This window comes from Natator depressus, chromosome 15 (assembly GCF_965152275.1).
Source record: "Natator depressus isolate rNatDep1 chromosome 15, rNatDep2.hap1, whole genome shotgun sequence".
NCBI classification, from domain to species: Eukaryota; Metazoa; Chordata; order Testudines; family Cheloniidae; genus Natator; species Natator depressus.
This window is the reverse complement of record NC_134248.1, coordinates 30,760,748-30,781,722: the sequence shown is the minus strand read 5'-3', so window position 1 is coordinate 30,781,722 and position 20,975 is coordinate 30,760,748. Positions and strand designations below refer to the sequence as shown.

The 20,975-nt window shown below is 46.5% G+C and overlaps 1 protein-coding gene across 8 annotated transcripts in view; it reads left to right on the top strand.

Annotated features, from left to right (window-relative positions):
* TPST2 (tyrosylprotein sulfotransferase 2) overlaps positions 1-20,975 on the top strand; it is a 39,194-nt gene that overhangs the window by 8,087 nt on the left and 10,132 nt on the right. For all 8 annotated transcript variants that reach the window (XM_074972572.1, XM_074972576.1, XM_074972579.1 and 5 more), the window contains one exon: positions 19,003-19,070. The gene's annotated coding sequence lies outside the window, so the exon portion shown is untranslated. The remainder of the gene's footprint in view (positions 1-19,002; positions 19,071-20,975) is intronic.

Here is a 20,975-nt window from a genome sequence, read left to right as displayed (position 1 = left end):
TAATCACAGCGACAGAAGGAGCTGGGGTTTCTCAAGGGCTCCTGTTCTGCCGTGGCTTTGGAGATGGATCGTGCTGGCGAGAATGTAGCTGTGCCAGGAGCCTGGGATGAAAGGGTTGGACTGGATTAGGACACGTCCTGCCTTATTGGTTTTTCTGATAAATGCAAAAATGGCAGGGGTAGGAGTATGAAGATGGGCCCCTGTGGAATCCATAACTTAACTCCTCACCGTCTCTCTGCCTGGAGAGGAAGCCGTTCTGCACAGCAGGGTGGTGGCTCCTGGGTGAAACCTAACCCTGGGTTCTCAGACTTTTTCTTCCTGGGGCCCCCAACACGCCATAAAAATTCCTCGGCCCGCCTGTGCCCCAACAACTCTTTTTCTGCATATCCAGTACCTTCCGGTGTTAGGGGGTTAGCGAGCCGGGCCACTGCGCGGAGCCCCAATGCCACAGGGGGCCCCAGGAAGATTTGTTGCTCAGGCTGGCGCTTCAGCCCCGCATGGTGGGGCTCGGGATACAGCTTTCTGCCTTGGGCCCCAGCGAGTCCAGTGCCGGCCCTGCTCTCTGGCTTATGTCCCCTGAGACCTGCTCACAGCTCCCCAGTGAAAACCACTGACCTAAACTACAAGTTGTGAAACCCTTGGTGTGAATTTTTTTTTTTTCTCTTCCCTTGGAGGAGCAGGAAGCTGACATTGCCTCGCCTCAGAGGAGTTCGTGCCTGGGTGTTTAGAGCCCCCCGACTGGATTAGAAGGGCATGTGTGCAAGTGGGACTGTCGTCCGTACACAGTGTTGCAGCACCCAGTTCTGGCATTTCGCTTTTTCTTCCGGATATTTCAACTCTATCCTGACGCTGCTTCTGCAAATTTCCTAAAGCTGAGCCCGTAGGTAGGACGTTTAAACATCCTGCCATTATTCGTGGTTTGGGTTCCTTTCAATGAATTCAGGGATGTTTTGATCCGAGATCATTGATGGCTAAAGCAGAGATCAGGACTGTTAATGAAAATTCAGTATATTTATTTCATAGCCTTTTGAGAAAACCAACAGTCGGTGTGTCTAACCACCACTGTTTTGCCTGAGTAACTGACTGCTCATTAAAACTGCGTTTGTGAAGACAAACCCCATTCAATAAAGGGAAATGGGTGTTGTGTTAAATGTCACTCCGTTCAGAGTTCAGTAAAATTGAACAGAATGCAACAATAATGTAAGGCCTAGAAGTAAGTACATCTTTGCTCATCTGTTCTGGTCACAAATCCAGTGCAGAGCTTCTGGCTGAATAGTATTTTGATAAATGATTATTTGAACGCTTATTGTTCACTGTGCATTTCCAGTGTGCTTGGTGCTGCATAATGCTCAGAGGAGGGACAAGATCCTTTCTACAAGGGCCTTGAAGTCTAACTGGACACACAATGTCTGATATTTTTTTCCCCCCGGAGGTGCTAAGCGTCCGCAGCTTCTGCTAGTGAACATCAGGCCAGGTGACCAGAGGAAGGTCTGCTGTGTGCATAGAGGTGTGTGGACACATGTCTGTGAATTTCTGGTGGTGTTCCATGCCTGCCTGTTAGATTCTGGTGGTAAATGACACAGCAAAAGAGCCAGATGGCTCTCCCCACAATGACGCTTCAGCACATTCTCGCTGATGTTCATGACGTTCCAAAGGCACTAAAACGTGAAGGCGATTAGCTTTTACTAGGTAACCAAGGCTTAATTGAGCGCTAGAGTAAGGGCTCAGCCAGCTTCGCAAACTGTCCTGCAGAGGCTGGTTCTTTCCACTCCTTCTGCACATCAATGCAGCCACCTCTAAGGTGCTGATTAATAGCACCCAGGAGCACTGCAGCAATTTGGGGCAGACGCTGAAGAATAAATGTTTGCGCGCACAAGGAGGAGGAAGTCTTAAGGAGGCAGAATTCCCAAACTGCAGTTTGCCAGGACTTGCTCTGTGATGTCTCTGCGCAGCCTTAAAATGGAGATAATGATACTGACCTTTGTAAAAGGCTCTGCCATCCATGGATTTGAGGGGTTTACACCCCAATACTGACGACAAATGTCAGGATTTTTTAAATGACCATAACTGTCATTGCCTTGTTTTTCCCTCTGGTTCAGTATCCGGCACCCTCGGTAACAGAGCGCCCTGACACTGGAGATGCTAATGGGTTAGGTGCATTAGCAGAACTGCAGTCCCAGGCTGTACCAGTAGCTGACAAAGGGGTCTTTGAGTGGTTGCAGTTTGCTGCCTTGGGAAATAAAAGATTTTGTTGTTTTTCATTTAAATTTGTCTCTTTGGATTTTCTGTTACAAAAAGAGCCCTTAATTTGCAACTGCCAGCTCCTGCGCGTACAGATAAGAGAGAGCTGGTTCTTAGCACTTGGAATGTGGATTTGAAAAAGCTTTTGGCAGAAATAAGTGGTTTTATCTAGCAGCCCCTTTGCCACACACAGGTGCAGAAGACAAACTTTAGCCTTCCATCTGTGTGGGGAATGTGCTGCGGTTAAACCACATTAAACCATGATTTGGGGACTTCAGTAGCTCAGACATAGGTTAGGGGTTTGTTACAGGAGTGGGTGGGTGAGCTTCTGTTGCCTGCGTTGTGCAGGAGGTCAGACTAGACGATCATAATGGTCCCTTCTGACCTTAAAGTCTATGATTCTATAAGGTTTTGGGGAGCAAGGTAGAATTTATACCAAAAAAAGCTAGTAAATGTGAAGACCCTTAATGCTGCGTGTAAAGATGACTCAAATGAGGCTTGTCCCAGCAGCCAGAGGTGTGTGTGACAGGTGGTTCCTGTACTTCCAGTCATTTTTATTTTTAGTGTCACATACGTTATTGGCTCAGGCTCAGTGTAAGAAAACCGGTTGAGTCATCATCCTATGTTCTGTTTGTCCCACAGAGGATTTTTGACCTGTTGTGTTAGGCTCTCCAGATGCACAACTCTTGCTGTTCAACCTGACGGACATTTCCATACTGCGTAGTGCACTCGTGGACTGTCCAGCATGTGTCTAGTGCTAGTCCTTGAGTCACTACTACTTCATTTCTGTCTGCTGAGTGTTTTAGGGAAGGGGGCGGGAAAGGAGAATTTTAGTGGGGGAGATTGGTTTACCGTACTTTACTCTTGAGTATTTGTATACCATAGAATCATAGAATATCAGGGTTGGAAGGGACCTCAGGAGGTCATCTAGTCCAACCCCCTGCTCAAAGCAGGACCAATCCCCAATTACTGTTATTTTTTTTTCCCTCACCCCGTAGTTACCATGTATAAACTATTTCCCATGTACTGGACTTGTGATTAAGTGCTTAATATGGGAACCGCAGAAACAGAAGAGTCTGAGACTTTATTGCGGTCAGCATCTTTCTTCATTATTTGTTGGACAGTTTCCATTCCGCTAATCAAGAAGCTAGAAAAGCTGATGTATTTGTTTGAGGGGGAGGAAATGATCAAGTAGGAAAAAGTTTTAATTGGTATTACTGTGTATAGCTGTTCGTCAGTGCCCTAAACGGAGAGCTCAAATCCAGAACCTTGAATATTGTCAGACTGTGCTCAAAATGGTCCGTCCGAGATAACTTTACCATTGATTAATTCCACATTTCTTTGGTGCCCTAGAGTCTGCCCCAATTTCATACACACTCTGTCAATTTCAGCATGACCTCTCTTGGTGTGTTCTCATTAGGGAATGTAATTTGAACTGGTCAAAAGGTTTCTTGGCAGAGGTACTTGTCCGTCTTGGAGATGCTCTTGTTCTGGTCTGTTGGTTCTTGTCATGCCTTCATCAGTGTAGTATCTGAGCACCTTCCAGTCAGACATTGTGTTGTGGTGAACATCTGTTACGTGTGGTTTCTGGGTCTGATGGAGAGGATTGTGTGTGCAATGGAGTGCTCTGTTTTGGTAGGATTTGGGGGGCTTATTTTTAATGGCCATGCTACTGTGTGTGTTAGCGAAGGCTGGTTGAAGCAATGCATCTTGCACTAGGAGAGGAGATGTTAGTTTTGTGATGGTCCTTAATTTCTCGAGGAGTTCATTCCAGTCTTGGCACGGCCCCTGAGAAAGCTCTATGTCCTGCCCCAACAAGCTTTACCATGGGGCCAGAGGAACAAGAGTTGTCAACTATGGTCCTTATCCTAGAGTTGCCGGCTCGTTTATGTATCCTGGGCTCAGACCATTGAGCACCATGAAGATACGATCTGAGACCTTGAAGTTTACTTTTTGTGTCTTGTATTTCTCTGTGGTGTAGTCTATATTCTCCTTCATTATTAACAATTCTTAATCACAGAGCTGTGAAATCTCCAGTAATTATACAGCATTAAAATAGAATGAAATTGGGCTCTTAGTTCTTTTCTTAAATGACTCCTGCCTCCGTCTCATCTTCCAGGGCAGAAACAGTACTGTAAGGAGTGAATGCTCTAGCTGAGTGCCATGCGGTGAACCTGTTCCTAGCACGCTGTCCCTTTTCACCTTTCTCGATAACTATGTATTCAGCACTTGCTAATCCTAGAAGCATAACTCTTAGAACTGTTAATCTGAAGCTTCCGTACTGGTTTGTATTTCTCATCCAGCTGACTGGACTTGAATGCATTGTTTTGGCAGCGTGGGTAAAGTCTCAACATAGTTAAAGGTGCAGCAGGACTTAAGAGTTGAGAAGTTTCAGAGTAGCAGCCGTGTTAGTCTGTATCCGTGAAAAGAACAGGAGGACTTGTGGCACCTTAGAGACTAACACATTTATTTGAGCATAAGCTTTCGTGAGCTTCATCGGATGCATGCAGTGGAAAAATACAGTGGGGAGATGATATACACACAGAGAACATGAAACAATGGGCGTTACCGTACACACCATAACAAGAGTGATTAGGTAATTCCCATCCCAGAAATAATTTGTTCTTGTGCCACTTCTGATCAGGCTGGTATCCAACCACTAGGAAAGCGGATAATGGGTGCAGAAGAAAGGCTTTTGTATGCGACAGCAGCACATCTGTGGGGTTGCAGCTGTGTGTAGACACTTCCTGTAGCGACGGAAGGTTTTTTAGGGGGGGGTCAGTGTAGTTAATCCACCTTTGGGTAGGTCAGTGGAAGAATCCTTCCGTCGATCTAGCCTTGTCTATACTGGGCATTAGGTAACCTAACTACAGTGCTTAGGGCATGAAATTTTTCATGGCCGTGAGCAATGCAGTCTAATTTTTAGATGTAGACCAGGCTGAAGACAGAGTGAGCTCTGCAGGAGAACTGGATGAAGTGCAAAATCTGTCTTTCTGGGAAGATTAATTGGAGCAGATAGAGTAATCCAAGGGGAGGTAAAGGCAGGGAATGGAAAAGCAATGGTATGTGGAAACATCTGTTAAACCCTGTGTAGCCTGAAAACTCAACCTGGAGGAGAGTTTGAGCAGCTTCACCCTCACAGAGCAGAGGCTCATTAGCACTTTAAACAAACTGCAGAAGAGGAGGAAGGAAATGGCTCAGATCAAAATAGAAGGAAACAGTTTCCCAAACCTTAAACCTAGTCTACACTTAAAATTAAGATGGAGATAGCTCTGGTGCTCAAGAGGGTGAAAAGTCCACACCTCCAAGCACTGTAATTATGCCGACCTAAGGAAGAATGCACCATGAAGTGGAGTTCCTATAGCAAAGCCAACCCCCTTCCATCGCTGTAGTCTGTGTCACACTGTCTGGAGTGGTTCATGGCCGAGGCAGTGCCTACTTCAGGGAAAACACCCCAAACTGGGGGTATTTTCTACAATTAAATTTCACCAAACTACAAATGTGAATTCCTGGATTACTGTAACAGTCTCACCATGGAGTCACAGACAGTCTCCTTGGGCACTGCATCTCTCTTGCCACCTAGGCAAGCTGGACTTATCGATAAATGGTCACTTACACCAAAAATTGCAAAATATTCAGGTTGTTCTGAGTCCCAAGAGACCAGTCGCTTACCCAGATCAATGTGTACCTCAGCTGTCACACCAAAGACAACACTGGTAGCCAATCCTGTAATAAACCAGCGAAAGGTTTATTAACTAGGAAAAAGGAATCAGCGTTACTTACAGGTTAAAGCAGGCAACATCTGTGTACAAATGACTTCTGAAAGGTGGCAGAAATGCACTAATTTGTCAGCTGTCTTTTCAGGGCTAACCCATGGCAAGCAGCCTGGCGGTCTCTTTGCTTATGTTTAGGAATCTTTGCCCCTCAGAGGCCAGACAGCATGAAAGAGACACAGTCTCTTCTTGTCAGGAATTTTTATCCTCTCCACATGAGTTCAAAACTGATTGGATGAGTTCATCATAGGTCTCCCCTTCCTGGAGGGAGTTAGGAATGCAATCAACAGGGCCTCTCTCCTTTGATGCTACACAATGCCTCATCTGCCTGTCAGTGAGCCCTCTTGATCACTTTATCTTAATTAATGCTTCTTATCATGTTTGGTGAGTTACACAAATACAGAGATTTACAATGCAAACACTCAATACAGCTTGATACCCATGGGCTGCAGAGGTTATAAATGAGATCAATACATGCCGCATCCTACGAGCATTTTATAAAGTCTAAACACATTCCTATCAACTTAACATCTAATATCTGTGTTTAACAGTGCTAACACACAGGTGAGCCAGACTGGTTTCCAGCTATGAATTGGTCAGTGTTCAGAGAGGCCTAGGGGCCTTAGCCTGAGCTGGCACCTGGTCTGCCAGCATCACAGTCTCTGTGCTATGGGGTTACAGTGGCATAGCTAAGCTCCATGGCTATGCCTCTGTAGTGCCAGTAACGTAAACAGGCCTTTGTTTTTTCATATGGAGTCGTTAGACTCCTACAGCTGTAACTGCACACACCAGCAACGCCTGCATTTCCCCAAAGTTCCCTTGAGCTCAGGTTGCCTGGGCAGATATAGTTTGAAACCTGATGAGAAAAATGGGGGTAACAGGGCTGAGGACAACGTAGGAATTACCATGTTACAGAAGAATGGCCACACTGGGTCAGATCAGTGGCCCATCCAACCCAGTACCCTGTCTTCCGACAGTAGCCGGGGCCTGATGCTTCAGAGGGAATGAACAGAACAGGGCAATTTATTGAGTGATCCATCCCCTGTCGTCCAGTCCCCGCCCCATCTTGTCCTGTCACACCAGGTATCACACAGGAAGGTACAAGACTCACATGAGATCCGAAGGATGGGTACGCACAGCATTGTCCTGGGCTGAGGGGCAGAGTGAGGGGAGGGCCACCTGCAGTAGGTTTGTGCCTGTTTGTGTTAGTGGCTGCAGGTTCTGCTCTCTAACCCGGAGGGGTGCTGTGACAGCGTGCCGTGCTATGACATGGCAAGAAACCAAGACAGTGGGGAGCTGAATACGGGAGGGTGAAGAGAGAACGTGGTATTTGAATGTGCGGCATGCAGCTGCTGCAGGATAAAATGGGTATGTTCCCCCGGCCCTTCAATCGATGGGTGTGTTCCAGGAGGTGTGACATCAGGTTTAGTCTCATGTATTAATGTTCTATTTTGTAATCGTTATTTGAAAAAAATAAAAATAAAACTAAATGATTTAAAATAGAAGAAAAGGGATCACTGGTAAGTCCTGGTTATTTGAAACCGGGGTTGACTGAAAGTCCTGAATTTCTTTCTAAAATCAGAGTGTCTTTTTTTTTTGTGTGTGTGCAAAATTCTGATTTTTGGAGATAGTCCCCCAGCCCACTTGGAGAACTGGGCTTGACTATGTCACCAAAATGCAGCAGAGTCGGTAGTCCTCAGCTAATAGATACGTAGCTCCTGTAACTCAGGCATTTCTGTTTGTAAGAGGCCCCATTTCTGATCTGTAATCCTTTACAGAACAGCTTTACAGAACAGCTAGAGTACAGTAGCAACCCACATGCCACAACTGGAGCTTTTATAGCAAGTGCAGAATTGGATATTGTTGCATTTGGCAGATAAGATTTTATCCTCAGAGAATTTTGCTTGGCAATTTGGTGGAATTTTGCTTGGCAGTTAACTGAGCTGGAAGCTACATCTGGTAGGCAGGATACCGGGAACACGTCTGGAGAGGCATGATTCATGGTTGTGTCCCCACTAGCTGCTGCACAGATCAGTGACTTTTCTTGCAGCTTTTAATTCCTGCTCCAGGAGGCTCATTCATAGAAGATTAGGGTTGGAAGAGACCTCACGAGGTCATCTAGTCCAACCTCCTGCTCAAAGCAAGACCAACACCAACTAAATCATCCCAGCCAGGGCTTCCTCAGATCCCATGCAGACTCCGTGGGAATCACAGGAGCACTTGAAACATTGTATGCAGCCTGGTCTGCACTTAACACTTATATTGTCCCGGTGACACTGGTCAGGGGTGTGAGAAAAACACCATTGTGCCTTCTAAAGCCCCAGTGTAGGCTCAGCTATATTGACAAGAGAGTCCTTCTGTCAGCATAGCTACCATCCACTGGGGAGCTGGTATCCTGACCAGACAGAAAAACTACTTCAGCTGGCATGTACAAGGGTGCTGTGCCAACCTAAGCATGCTGGCACAGGCTCCGTTATGTAGACGTAGCCTAAGCCTGTGTCTACACCATGGGGAATGTGGGGGCGTACCTATGCCAGCATAACCCTGTAGATGCAGCCTGTGCTAATGGGAGGGATTTTCCTCCTGGGTAGGAATACCACCTCCCCGAAGAAAATTAGCTTCGTAGGCACAGCTGCGTCTGCACTGGGAACTAGGTCCGCGAGCTACATCGGTCAGAGGCGTTTTTCTATGTTGACCTCACTTTTAAGTGTTCACCAAGCCTAAGTTTTCATCACCATTGGAGCTGTGTGTGTGTGTTGGGAATGGACAGGGCGGGGAGTGGTCCCTCGCTCCGGATAACTAACCCACAAAGCCTTTAACTTCAGGGGGGCTGGGCTGTTGTTTTGACGTGCCAGTGGTTTTCTAAAGAGAGTTTCCTTGCAGGTTATTCTGATTCTGTCCATGTCAGCTGCTGGGTTTTTTTTTTTTCAATAGGTTCCTTCTGTAGGGAAGAGTTCCTTTTCTATTTTCTTTCTCTTCTGACTTTTTGGACTCCTCTCATAAAGTGTCCGTGCCTCCTGAAACCTTTCTTTGCAAAAGAGATGATATTTCTAAAGTTCTGGGCACAAGATTGTCACCTCTCTCCCCCTCCCCTGACAGTTGTCCATTTCACAATTTGGTTGCTAGACCTTTCTAGGGAATTATGGGTCAGTAAGTGAATTTGCGTTCAAAGGGAATATGACGAACTTGAGGTTGGCATGTTGAAATCTTACTCAGTGCTACAAGGGATGGGGAATGCCTCAAAAAGAAAAAATGAACCTAACGCAAATTTCTGCTGCCTCACTCACTTTGAGTGCAAGGCCCTGGAAGTATTCCGGGGGAGCTGGCGGGGCGCAGGATGGGTGGAGAAATTTCCCTTTGTCTTGGGCACACGATTTCTGTAACTGCTGGGAGGTCACGTATGTTGACATGCATGAAGTTGAGACAGTCTCCCTGAATTTCCTGCTCCAGGAGGTTTGTTCCTTGGATCCTGTCCATAGACTAAATGCTGGAATCTCAGAAGCAGTTGGACGGACGTTTTTAAGAGTCCGCGTGTGCTCCCCATCCACCAGAAGCTGCGAAAGGAAATGTTTGAGGGACCGATGCATCTTGGCCTGAGTGAGGAAGGCAACGTTCTACTCTGAGGCTGGGAGTATTCATAACCATTTCCGTAGCATGCCTCCCCTGGTAGCTGAGCGTTTGTGGTGTCAGGTGTGAACAGCCAGGACCCCACATGTCCCCTCTGGTGAATCACAGGATACTGGCCGATGTGAAGGTGCGACAGAGTCAGCATCTCCAGTGCTGCAGCAGATGTGTTCTGCGTCGGTTTACAAAGTGTTTGTAGCTAGGTGGGTAACTGGGCACGATGGTGACTGCTCAGTGCCGCTGGCTGCTGAGCGTCCTGCGTTATTGAATATCTAGTTCCCAAATGCACTGGCTGATGTGTGTGTCTGCTGGGACCAGCCTGAGATGTACGTAGAAAGCTTAAAATAAAATAAAACCAAAACTTAGCTGTATGTCCTGCTTCTCGCTATGTAGAAGGCACCCAGCGCCCAACGTGAGGCAGAGCTGGCTCTTCTGGGAACGTTTAAAAAAGGAAAAAGAAAAGGAGGACTTGTAGCACCTTAGAGACTAACCAATTTATTTGAGCATAAGCTTTCGTGATGCATCCGGTGAAGTGAGCTGTAGCTCACGAAAGCTCATGCTCAGATAAATTGGTTAGTCTCTAAGGTGCCACAAGTCCTCCTTTTCTTTTTGCGAATACAGACTAACACGGCTGTTACTCTGAAACCTGTTAAAAAGGAAGAGACCCCAGTGGCTGTGACCCGTGTTCATGCAAGAAACAAATTAAGTCAAACCGCTGGTTAGGGGCCACATCGAGCTGTGCTAGTCAGTGCTTCTGTTCAAGCGACGTTGCCTGAGAGATGTGGGGGCAGCGAGAACTGGAAGCTGTGCCACACTGACGAAGCACCTGTAAAAGAAGAAACGGGTGGGGGAGAGTTAAAGGACGTCTTACACAAATGCAGTGTTTGGTTTTATTTCAGCAGAGCAGGGGATGGCAGCTGATTCCAGCGGTTTGGCTCTGCTGCTCCAACAGCGGGTCTCCCATGGGCTTTTTTAACTTTAGGTACTTTTAAAATGAATAACCTGGTTTGAAAGAAGCGCATGCTTACAATCAGCGTTCTGGAGGGCAAGTGAAAATCAGCATGCTGGAGCCATACTCTGAACACGCGTGATACATGATAAACTAGTGTCACTCTCTTCACTTGGAACAGGAGAAAATAAAGTGGAAGATGCTGCAAATTGGTGGGTTTTTTATTATTTCAAAAACGTTTTAGCATTGAGCAGGATAATAAAATGTTTTCTAATCACAGCAGCCCTGAGGCAATAAACAAACAGCACATTTGTGCTGTAAAATGTCTGTCAAATCTTTGTTGATTTGATTTAAAGCCTGTTACAGCAGCCTGGCTTTGTTTGTGCATCCCTGACCAGACTCTCTTGGGAGCTTGGATAATGCTCTGAGTACTCATCTGTGAACATTCTTCATGGCTCTGGGTTTTACCTCTCAATATTTCTTAGCAACAGACTCAAGTATTTGAAGCCTGTGCTCGCTCTTCTGTAATCCGTAGATCAAAGCCATCAAACCTGTTCTTGCAAAGTATTTAAAAATGGAGGTAAGCCCCTCCATATGTCCCAATGTCAGAGGTTGTGCTTGAGGTTTGAGTTCCACAGAGAAACAATCCTAAAATCTAAAATACCTTGAGCCGCTGCAGTTATGAACCAATGCCTTCCACGTGCAGCAAGATGCAAGACTGTTTCAGGTGTGAAGTTGATATTGAAAAGCTGCTCAAGTATAAATATGACCAAAGGGAAATAGAACACGAGAAATATCCTGAGGTTATTGCATTGTTTAGCACCTTCTGTCCCAAAGTGTTCCAGAGCGCTTCACGGATTGTGGACCCAGTCCTGCAACTGGCTATGAACAGGGAGCCACCGGCCTTTGTGCAGAGCATTTGAAGGATAGGAATGTGTGGCTCCAGCCATCCCTGAATTGCAGCCATCTCTGGGTTGTAACTCTGCATTGGCTTGACTGCTGTATAGGGTTGTTATGCAGTTTAGGACAAGAATCGAAGAGGAATACCTCGTAATGGAAGTTAAAGGAGGCGTTTTAGGTAGCTGGAGTGTATTTACTTGAGTTGGAATTTGGCTAGGACATCTTTGAGCGATTCTTTAAAGGAAAAAAGATAGAAGAAATCAGAGCTGTATACTGTCAGCTGAAATCTGGTTAATTTTAAAGTTAGGCTGTTTCAGGGGCTAAACAGGCCCTTGAGCCTCCTGATGATTTTAATGGCTTTACAATCCGATTTTTCTCTCCAGTGGTGTGAAAGATGTACATGGAGAGGAACTGTCTATGCACAAACCAATGAGACTGACTAGCCACAAAATACTGTTGAAGATGCAGAGAAGACAATCTGGGAAAATAAAGATGCTTTGTCAACTTAATGGGGGCTTTTGAAGGTGAATAATACAGATAGGCGGCCAAATCCCATGAAAATTCTGTCCAATCTGGGCATCTAACTCCGTGAGGAGACTCAAGTGTTACATGTAGTTCGAGTACACTTTTTGTTCAAGGAGATGGCCTGAAAGGAATTTTCTTTCTGGAATATTTGAACTTTGTGGGCTTTCCTCTTTGTAACTTGATTCTGTGTGTATGAAAGCAGCCTTGTGTCAGTGAGTGGCGTTCTTACAGTCTCTGGGCTCAGTTAAATCAGAGTGAAAAGCTTTGTACATCTCTCCGGCAGTCTGTAAGAAAGGGAAAACGTAGCTAGTTGAAGCATTTGTTGGGGGTGGGCCGCAGACATGCTCATGGTCATTAGTTGTTGGGCAGTGGAGAATTCAGAGCTAACCTCTCTCCATGTGTGTGGAGAAGGGATTCTCCAATCTCAAAACCAAGGTCCCAGTCCTGCCACTGACTAGACAAGGGTGTGCTTCTACGTACAGTTTCACTGCTGTCATGGGGTGGGCCCAGTCAGTTGCAGACATCGGGCTGTAGCACCATTTTCTCAACCCCAAGCCTTCAAGAATAGACCGGGTAGGGTTCAGTGTATTATCAGCACAGCCAGGCGCTCCTGTGCCCAGAGTGGTGAGGGCAAGGCAGGGCATTGCTAGTTCAGCACTCCTCTGCCGGGCTCACTGCATTTTGTATGCAGCATATGCAGACGCTCTTGGTGAAGTTTTTCTGCTTTTCAAATCCCCTGTTGAGTGGTGTGGCCAGGACTTAGATGGCCCATTGAAATCAGCACAGAGATTTGAAAACAAAACATGCGTTTCTACTCCCTGCCTTCTGTGTCCCCCACTCCACCTGCAATTCACTCGGCTGCCTATGCCCCTCCCTCCTAACATCCTTTTGTCCCTTTTCTTGCTCACCTTTCCTCTCTTCTGCTCTGAAAACCTTTTCCTTGTTACAAAAACAACTTCTCTTTCTTCATTCAGGTCTCTTGAAACAAGCTTTATATGGTTAATCCACCAAAACGCGAAGGGGGCAGCAGTACGAGATTAGACCTTTCACTTGTGTATTGTGTGGGTTCCCTGGGGTTGAAACAATAGATTGAGAGCTCCATGGGGCACAGACTAGTTTCCTCTGTGCTGCATGCAGATAGCCCTTAATGAATTTCCCAGCATCTGAGACACCCTTGAAGAGGGCTAAAGATGTTTTAGGGTTAGTACTGCCCTTCAGAAGCAATTAAATTATGTTTAACAATAACTTCTCTGTGCACACAGTGGTGGTGTAGCCATGTCAGTTCCCAGAGCAGCTTTCAAGCTGTTCTTCAGGTCTGAGAAACTGTGAACTCGCAAGCTTGTCACTCTCACCAACAGAAGTTGGTCCATTAAAAGATCTCGCCTCCCCTACCTTCTCTTTCTAATAACTTACCTAGTGCTTGTCATTTTCAAAGTGGTTTACAAACACTAAAATGATACATTATCTTTTCCAACCATACAAAACCAGATAAAATTAATACGCACCAGGTTGAATACAAACAAGGGGAAGTAATTTTTCAAACAGCACACAGTTAACCTGTGGAACTCATTGCCATTGGATGTTGTAATGGCCTAAGTATAACTGGGTTCAGAAAGAACTAGATGAGTTCATGAAGGATAGGTCCATCAATGGCAGTTAGCCAAGATGGTCAGGGATGCAACAACAAGGTCAGTGTGACCCTGAGCCTCTGACTGCCAGAAGTTGGGAGCAGAAGCCGGGTGGCTAACTCCAATTGCCCCGTTCTGTATGCTATGCCTGAAGCTCTGGTACGGACCACTGTCAGAGGCAGGACACTGGATTAGTTGGACCATTGGTCTGACCCAGGATGGTAGTTCTTATGTTCTTATAGGCAGTGCAGGCAGCAGTGTTTATAATTAAGGTTATCTGATGCTTTCCATTCAAAGACCCTGTTTTCAGTTGCTTGTAACTTTGTCAAACTATAACCGTTCAGACTGAAATTTTCCATTCTGGGTGTTTTCACAGTCTGAATTATTTGGGATGTTTCGGTTAAAATAGTTCAGCCTTTCCAGAGAACAAGGTTAGAGAAAAATACATTGTCTTGTCCATATTAAAAATAAGACTGGCTGTAAGATTTTGTTTTAAATTTTATTTTGAGAAGATCTAGCAGTTCCATGCTACAGAGGAGGGACTTGACATTTGGCAGGGAGAGTCACCCTGGTGCCATCTCTATACAAATTTGCCCAAAGGTCGGCCAAGTTCTGAGCTTCTGAGTAACCACAATTTGCACGCGCTCGGTAGGGATTTGTTTGACAGCGACATTCCCTGAAAGTTCCCTCTGCACTGCACACGCTGGTGACTTCGAGAACTGTAATTCTGACTGGTCATAGCAACGGTGGGTGGCAGGGCATGCGAGTTTTGAGGTGGTGATAGCTATTCCTACTGGAGGTCCTGTCTTCGCTACACCCTCCACCTCTAGTGGTCCCAGACGAGCTGCGTTGCTGTTGAATCACGGTTATGACGTTTGTAGATTCAGCCTCATGGATTCGAACAGTTTTCGACTTTGTAAATGGATGTTTGTTCCCTTTATTTTTTTCCGGTTCTCTCTCCTCATCGTGCAACTCTCTAAACCTGAAGGCCTTTGCTGAGTGGTGGCTCTGGGAGTTCCCGGAAGAATGTCTGCAGTGCACCTGTTCACCGTCCCCTGCAGAAAGCTGCTCCTTGCAGCTCCGTGGGCCTTTCAGAGACAGGCTGCAGCTCCCTCCCCAGATCTGCCATTTCACTAACAGTGGCGGTGAGAGTTAATTACAGCCCATGAAAGCTGTAGGTTCCACTCCCAGTCCCAGATCTCTGCTGCTAATTTTTGTGGCTCATGCAAATGAACGAAGGGTTTAGCCTGGGCAGGTGTGGGGCAGGCCTCTGCACATCACTTTGCTGAACAGCCACCGCCCGGTCCTGGAGCCCCTGCTGCTATTCTAGTGCTGGGCTCCCGCTGTGAATCTGGGCCAATGCACCCTGAGCCACTGGAGTCTGGACGCTGACCCTTCTCAGTGACAGGCCCGAATCCTTGTCATGTGCCTTGGGACTGGAAATGCAGATAATTCTCTCCGCATCTCAGCCCTGCTCGGCCTCAGACCCTCTTATTCTGTTTCTTTGTCAGCCAGAATGCACCCTACATTCAAACAGTTTTAACCAGAGTATGTCTTAGGTCAGTTTATGGAAACCCAAACGTTAGCCCCTTATGTGCGATTTCTCTAGCTGGAATATCTTCTCTGGAGGGATTTTCTCTTTATTTGCACAGAATCTATAATAACAAGTTTCAGAGTAGCAGCCGTGTTAGTCTGTATTCGCAAAAAGAAAAGGAGGACTTGTGGCACCTTAGAGACTAACCAATTTATTTGAGCATGAGCTTTCGTGAGCTACAGTCTCTAAGGTGCCACAAGTACTCCTTTTCTTTTTATAATAACAAGGTTTCCAAGAACAGTAGATGTGTGAACCACCTTGGCTGCAGTCGTGGGGCTTGTCTACTACACAAACAATTCGTTCATGGCAAGCCCCCACTAGTCTGCTGTGCACTAACTGTCTGTGGACCCTGCTGATGCACATTAACAATGCGTTACACTTTGATCTAGTCCTCTTTGAAACAGATTAGATCAAAGTGCGTTAATGAACTGTTAAGGCATGTCAGCAGGGTCCATGTGGACCAGTGATTCTCAACCAGGGGTACATGTACCCCTAATGGTATGCAGGGGTCTTCCAGGGGGATATCAACTCATCTCGATATTAGTCTGATTTTACAACAGGCCACATAAAAAGCACTAGCGTAGTCAGTACTAACTAAAATTTTATACAGACAGTAACTTGTTTATGCTGCTGTATATTCTATACACTGAAATGTAAGTACAATATTTATATTCCAATCGATTTATTTTATAATTATATGGTAAAAATGAGAACATAAGCAATTTTTCAGTAATAGTGTACTCTGATACTTTTGTATTTTTTGTGTCTGATTTTTATAAGCAAGTAGTTTTTAAGTGAGGTGAAACTTGGGGGTATGCACGACAAATCAGACTCCTGAATGGGTACAGCAGTCTGGAAAGGTGGAGAGCCACTGATGTGGACCTCTGGTCTGTGGCAGGCTCTGGTGGTGAAGATTCATGCCCTAGCTTGCCATGAGCTAATTGTTTGTGTGTGTCCCTCCGTTCTGTATGACTGATTCCATTTGTGTTGTGTAACACAGCGCCTTGCGGGCAGGGTGGGGGCGTGTTTCATGCACTATGTCCCGTCGCTGTCACTTATGAGCTATTGTGTGCATTTAGTCACAGGCCACTCAGAGTTCACCAAACTAGTTAGTTATATATAATATTCATAATGTACTCCAAAGCCTCTGCTGTTGGTTAGCAACTATGACAATCAGCTTCCCCCAGACCTAGGAATTATTTGCTGAAGTTCTCTGCCCTGTGTTATGCAGGAGGTCGGGATCCCAATGGTCCCATCTGGCCTTGGAATGTGTGACTACGGCGATGGGGCACAATACTTGGAATCTGGAATCCTAGCGCTCCGTTGCTGGAATAACTGCTCTCTGTGGCTGCTGTGTATCCGAAGGAGAAGTAATTAGGGACGGTGGTACCTGAAGTTAACGAGGCAGTATAACAAATCCAATTTCCAGCACTAAGTACTTGCAAATCCATGTAGCCAGAAGAATAAACATCTCCTCTGGAGCATGAATAATCTAAAACTGCATCTAGTCACGTTGATGTAAATAAAAAACGTGTAATCTTTAATAGCTGGGGCGAGCCGCGTCTCGCGTTCTGGCAAGCTGCTTTTTAATAGACAGGACCTACAGTAGAGCTTACTCCTTTTATTTTAATTTTGTTCTCAGTGGACCAGTGCACCAGCTTGTCTCTTCTGGAGGGCTGGGTAAAAAGTAGATTGTCATATGTGGAGAGCGGCTCCACTCTTCATGGCTCGTTGTCCGCCTCACACGGCAAAACTGTCAGGCTCATGCAGAGAGATCTGGGTGGAGTTCCCCCGCCAGGCTCTTAATTAGCCCCAGAGTAGAGGCAGAGCTGACTGCCTTGTTCCACTCACACTCACATCCTACAAATCATTAGCAATTCTGCAGCACTTCTGTACTGGCCCAAGGCTACAGATACCGTCAGTCCGTTCTGTGAAGCAAGGGATGAAATCCCTGGTGCACAGGGGAAACTGAGGCAAACAAGTGCCTGCCTTTCAGTGGCGCTGAGTGCCCAGAACTCCAGTTGAAGTTAATGGAGCTGTGGGTGCTCAGCACCTCTGACAGTCAAGCCCCAGGTCTCGGGGGAACCTGTGTCAATGTCCAGTTGGGAAGGTGAGGTGTTGCACTCCGACCACGAGGACCTGCAGAGCTGTCTATGTGATGGGTCGGTGTGTCGTGTTACCAGCTGTGCTCACCAGACTATGGATGAGTGCATCATCACCACCAGCAGCAGAAACTGAGGCCTGTCGTGTACGTGGAGAGCTCTCCTGGCGTCCGTGCTTAGCTCTGCAGCAGAGGGTGCTCCAGAAATACTGTGGAGAGAATCCCGTCGGCGCTAATCCTGGAGCCAGGTGGAAATCCCCTTCCAGCCTAATAGGCCTGGTCGCTGTGTGCAGCCAAGTGGTATGTGCTGCTTTGTGCCTTTTTGCTCCCTTCTGTCTCTGCCCCTTCTCCACAGACCCTCCAGGCCCTTCACCCGAAAGGCGACTGGAGCCTGCCTTGCTGGTGCCCTGCAGAGGCACCAGACTTCTTGCAGCAGTTACGCTGGTAATGTTTTTATCCCTGGTTCAGAGCCATCTCCTGGAAGCAGCATGTTGTTGTATGGTACGCAAAGAGGAAGTTAACAGTTGCAGATGCAGAAGACAGGGCTCCTTGGAAATCCAGGGGAGGGGTGCGTGTGTGCCCCGCGTGGGTGCCCGTTTTGTTCCAATGTTAAGATCACTTCTTGTGGGTCTGCATGCTGCAGGTAGATTGTAAACGCTGCTGGGCCCCAGGGAGTTCCCTGTGCTAAAATCAGTTTCACAGACAACAGGGTGAAGGAATCAACCTTGAGCAAAATGTGGAAGAGTTTGTCGTCGCCAGGGGAATCTTGCAGCTCGCTTTGCAGGGGCCTGTGCTGATGTTTTATTTTGCTCTGGGGTTCACATTCCCTTGACTTCGCTTTGAGTGTTATGCTCAAAGGAGCCTAATTTTCAAAGCAGAGCTTGCTCAGAATTGCAGATGACCTCAGTCAAAGCCGAACACTGAGCTCAGGTTTGCCAGAAAGGCTTGTGAGCCTCCGCAGCACTTTGGCTCTTGCCTGATTTCAGAGTTTGTAATGAAACGGGAGAGCAGGTGCTGTGCAGTGTCCTCTGGAGCAGGTGGCATGGTTCTGTTTACCAGTCGGGACTCTAATATATTCAGTCTGCCATCCTCTCTGGCCTCACACATCCTGCCTGCCTCTGCCTGGCTCTTGCTCTCTCCGTCTCAGGTCTTGGGAAGCCAGCCTCCTCCCTCATTTGAGAGAGATTTTCATTGCTTTTTGCTTCTCCCTCTGCCTGTGCCCCAAGACTCTCCCTGAGTTTTGTTGTAATTCACCCGATGGACTTTGCAAGGTTTCCTTTCCCTGGGATGAGAGGAATATGATGCCAATGTCGCTTCATGGGCTCAGGGTTGTGATGCCAGGTGCATAGTCTTATTTTTAAGCCTTGTCTGTAGCTGAGACAGCCAAGTGACACTGCCAGTGTGTTAAGATGTTCAGGCTGATTTCTGCCAGCCGGTTGCTAGGTTTGGTGGAGACAGTGTATGATGAACATAGTTGTATCTCGCGGCTGCATGTCTTTTGGCTTTCAGGTAGACGTTAAAAGATTACTGATCTGTGTGTTGATAGATGCTGTTAAAACTGCAATATGGAAAACTGCACCCTGAGAATGAGCATTTTATTTCTAACCGTTCCGATGAATATCAGTTATCTGTAAACAAATCAGCATTGTTGGGTTTTTTCCCATTAGGTATTCATCGGCCATCTGTATTTCTGAGCAGAGAACGGCCCACGGCAAAATGAATTTACCAGGGAAAGGTAAGTGTATCAAAAGAGGATCTGTCAGAGCAGTGGGGCCCTGCATGACATATTGGGAGTGAGTTAATGAATATTTCATGTCTGTGTCTGCACAGCCACTTCTGTTTTATTAATATTTTACCACTCTCAAAAACTACTAGAAGCGATTTCTGATCTTGCTGTTATTAATACCTAATCAGAATGCAAAATAGGGGAGATTTTTAATTACAGGGATTTTTTGTGAATTTGGGTTTGTATTGATCCTTATTGCTACCTTGGCCACAGCTCAGCTGTTCCTCTGCGTGCTGCATTTTGCTTTCTTTAAAGCCATGACTAAATTCTCAGTCTGGTTGAAGATGGAGTTTCTGGCTCTCTGGATGGCACTCCATCTTCGTCAATGTGTCCCATGGGTCAGAGCACAAGCCGTAAGTGTGCTGGGGTTTTACTGAGCAGCTGAGCTCTGGTGAAGCCTTTAGCTCTTGGTTTCTGTTGATGAACTTATGTCCATAGGCTAGTAGGATTTTAAGTCCCTGGATCCTGTGTGGGAGGGAAGAAGCCGGGGAGAAGACAGTAACTGAGGACTTTTTCACGGATGTTAGGGCCAATGGGGTTTCTGCTGTAATCATGTAATCTCACCATCTGCATGACACAGGCTGTAGAATTTCATCCAGCAATGTCTGCAGTGGAGGGAATTGATCTTCCCGATGATGGACGTTCATACCAAGCCCTAGAACCTGTTGGTGAATGCTGCCGCAGAAGACTGCAGAAAGCAGCTCGAGCTTAGTTGCACCTTTGACCTCGCATTAGTGAGCAGGCTCACTTGTGCTTGTTTAGGAACTCTGAGTTTAGGGATGTTTTAGTGACCCCATCTAATAATAGGTATTACTTGGGGTCGCAGTCTGGTCTTGGCAACACCCCTTTGGCTGCCCCACAGCAAGTGTACCCCTTGTTACCGTTGGGGAAGGAGGGGGAGAGAGAACTGACATGTTCCAGACACAGATGGAGTCAGCATCTGATCAGGGCTTAGAACCTACGGGTTCTTGTTCCCTAGTCATGTGCTCAGACAGCAGGCTGTCCGTATGTCTGTCACCCTGAAGCAGATAGACCCAGTATTTTAAGAGCTCTTTTTTCTTTTTAAATGGCTAGCAGGCAAGATTAGAGGCCAAACAGTCTCTGTAAATGCTGCATATTTGCCATCTGCCTTGGCAGTAGTTGAACAAGCACATGGATGGGCAGGAGGAGAGCTGAATAACATTTGAGATCAGTCCCTGAAAGCAACTTTGTCCCGCACCCCTAGCCTGGCTCGCCATGCTGTCTGCACAGTGGAGGGCCGAGAACATACTCCGGGCTGTGCAGCAGGTTTCACTTCAGGATTCTGGCATGTGGCATGTTCTGGCTGGTCAGTTTTCCTGGATTCCCGTGTTTGTGGTGTCAGATTCACAGCACTCTACCCATTTCAGATGCCCAAATGAGCCATGTCCTCACCTCTAAGTGACCTTGACGAACTAGTGGGGCTACAAGGGAATCCCGGTAGGAAATGTTAACCATAAACCGTATTCGCCTACCCCATTTAATACAAACTACCATCCTCCCTTTAAAATAATTTTTTTTACCTCTGCTTAGACTTTTGAACTACATCCCATTACAGTCCAGTTAGTCTGAATTTCTGTCCATTCCAGCTATAAAGTCGGTGGAGACCAGAGGCTAGTGGGCATTTTAAATTGCTTTTGGAGATGAAATATATTAAAAAGTCAAATGACCAATTCATCACTTCAGAGACATGTAACTCGATTGTAAAGTCCCTGGGCCGAGAACTGCTGCTCTTTGTACGGTACCATGCACAGTAAAGAGGAGCAGCGTGCCGGACACAGCCAGTGCCCTGCAGAGTGTGAGAATGGACTGCTCTGTGTGGTTACATGGGCCATT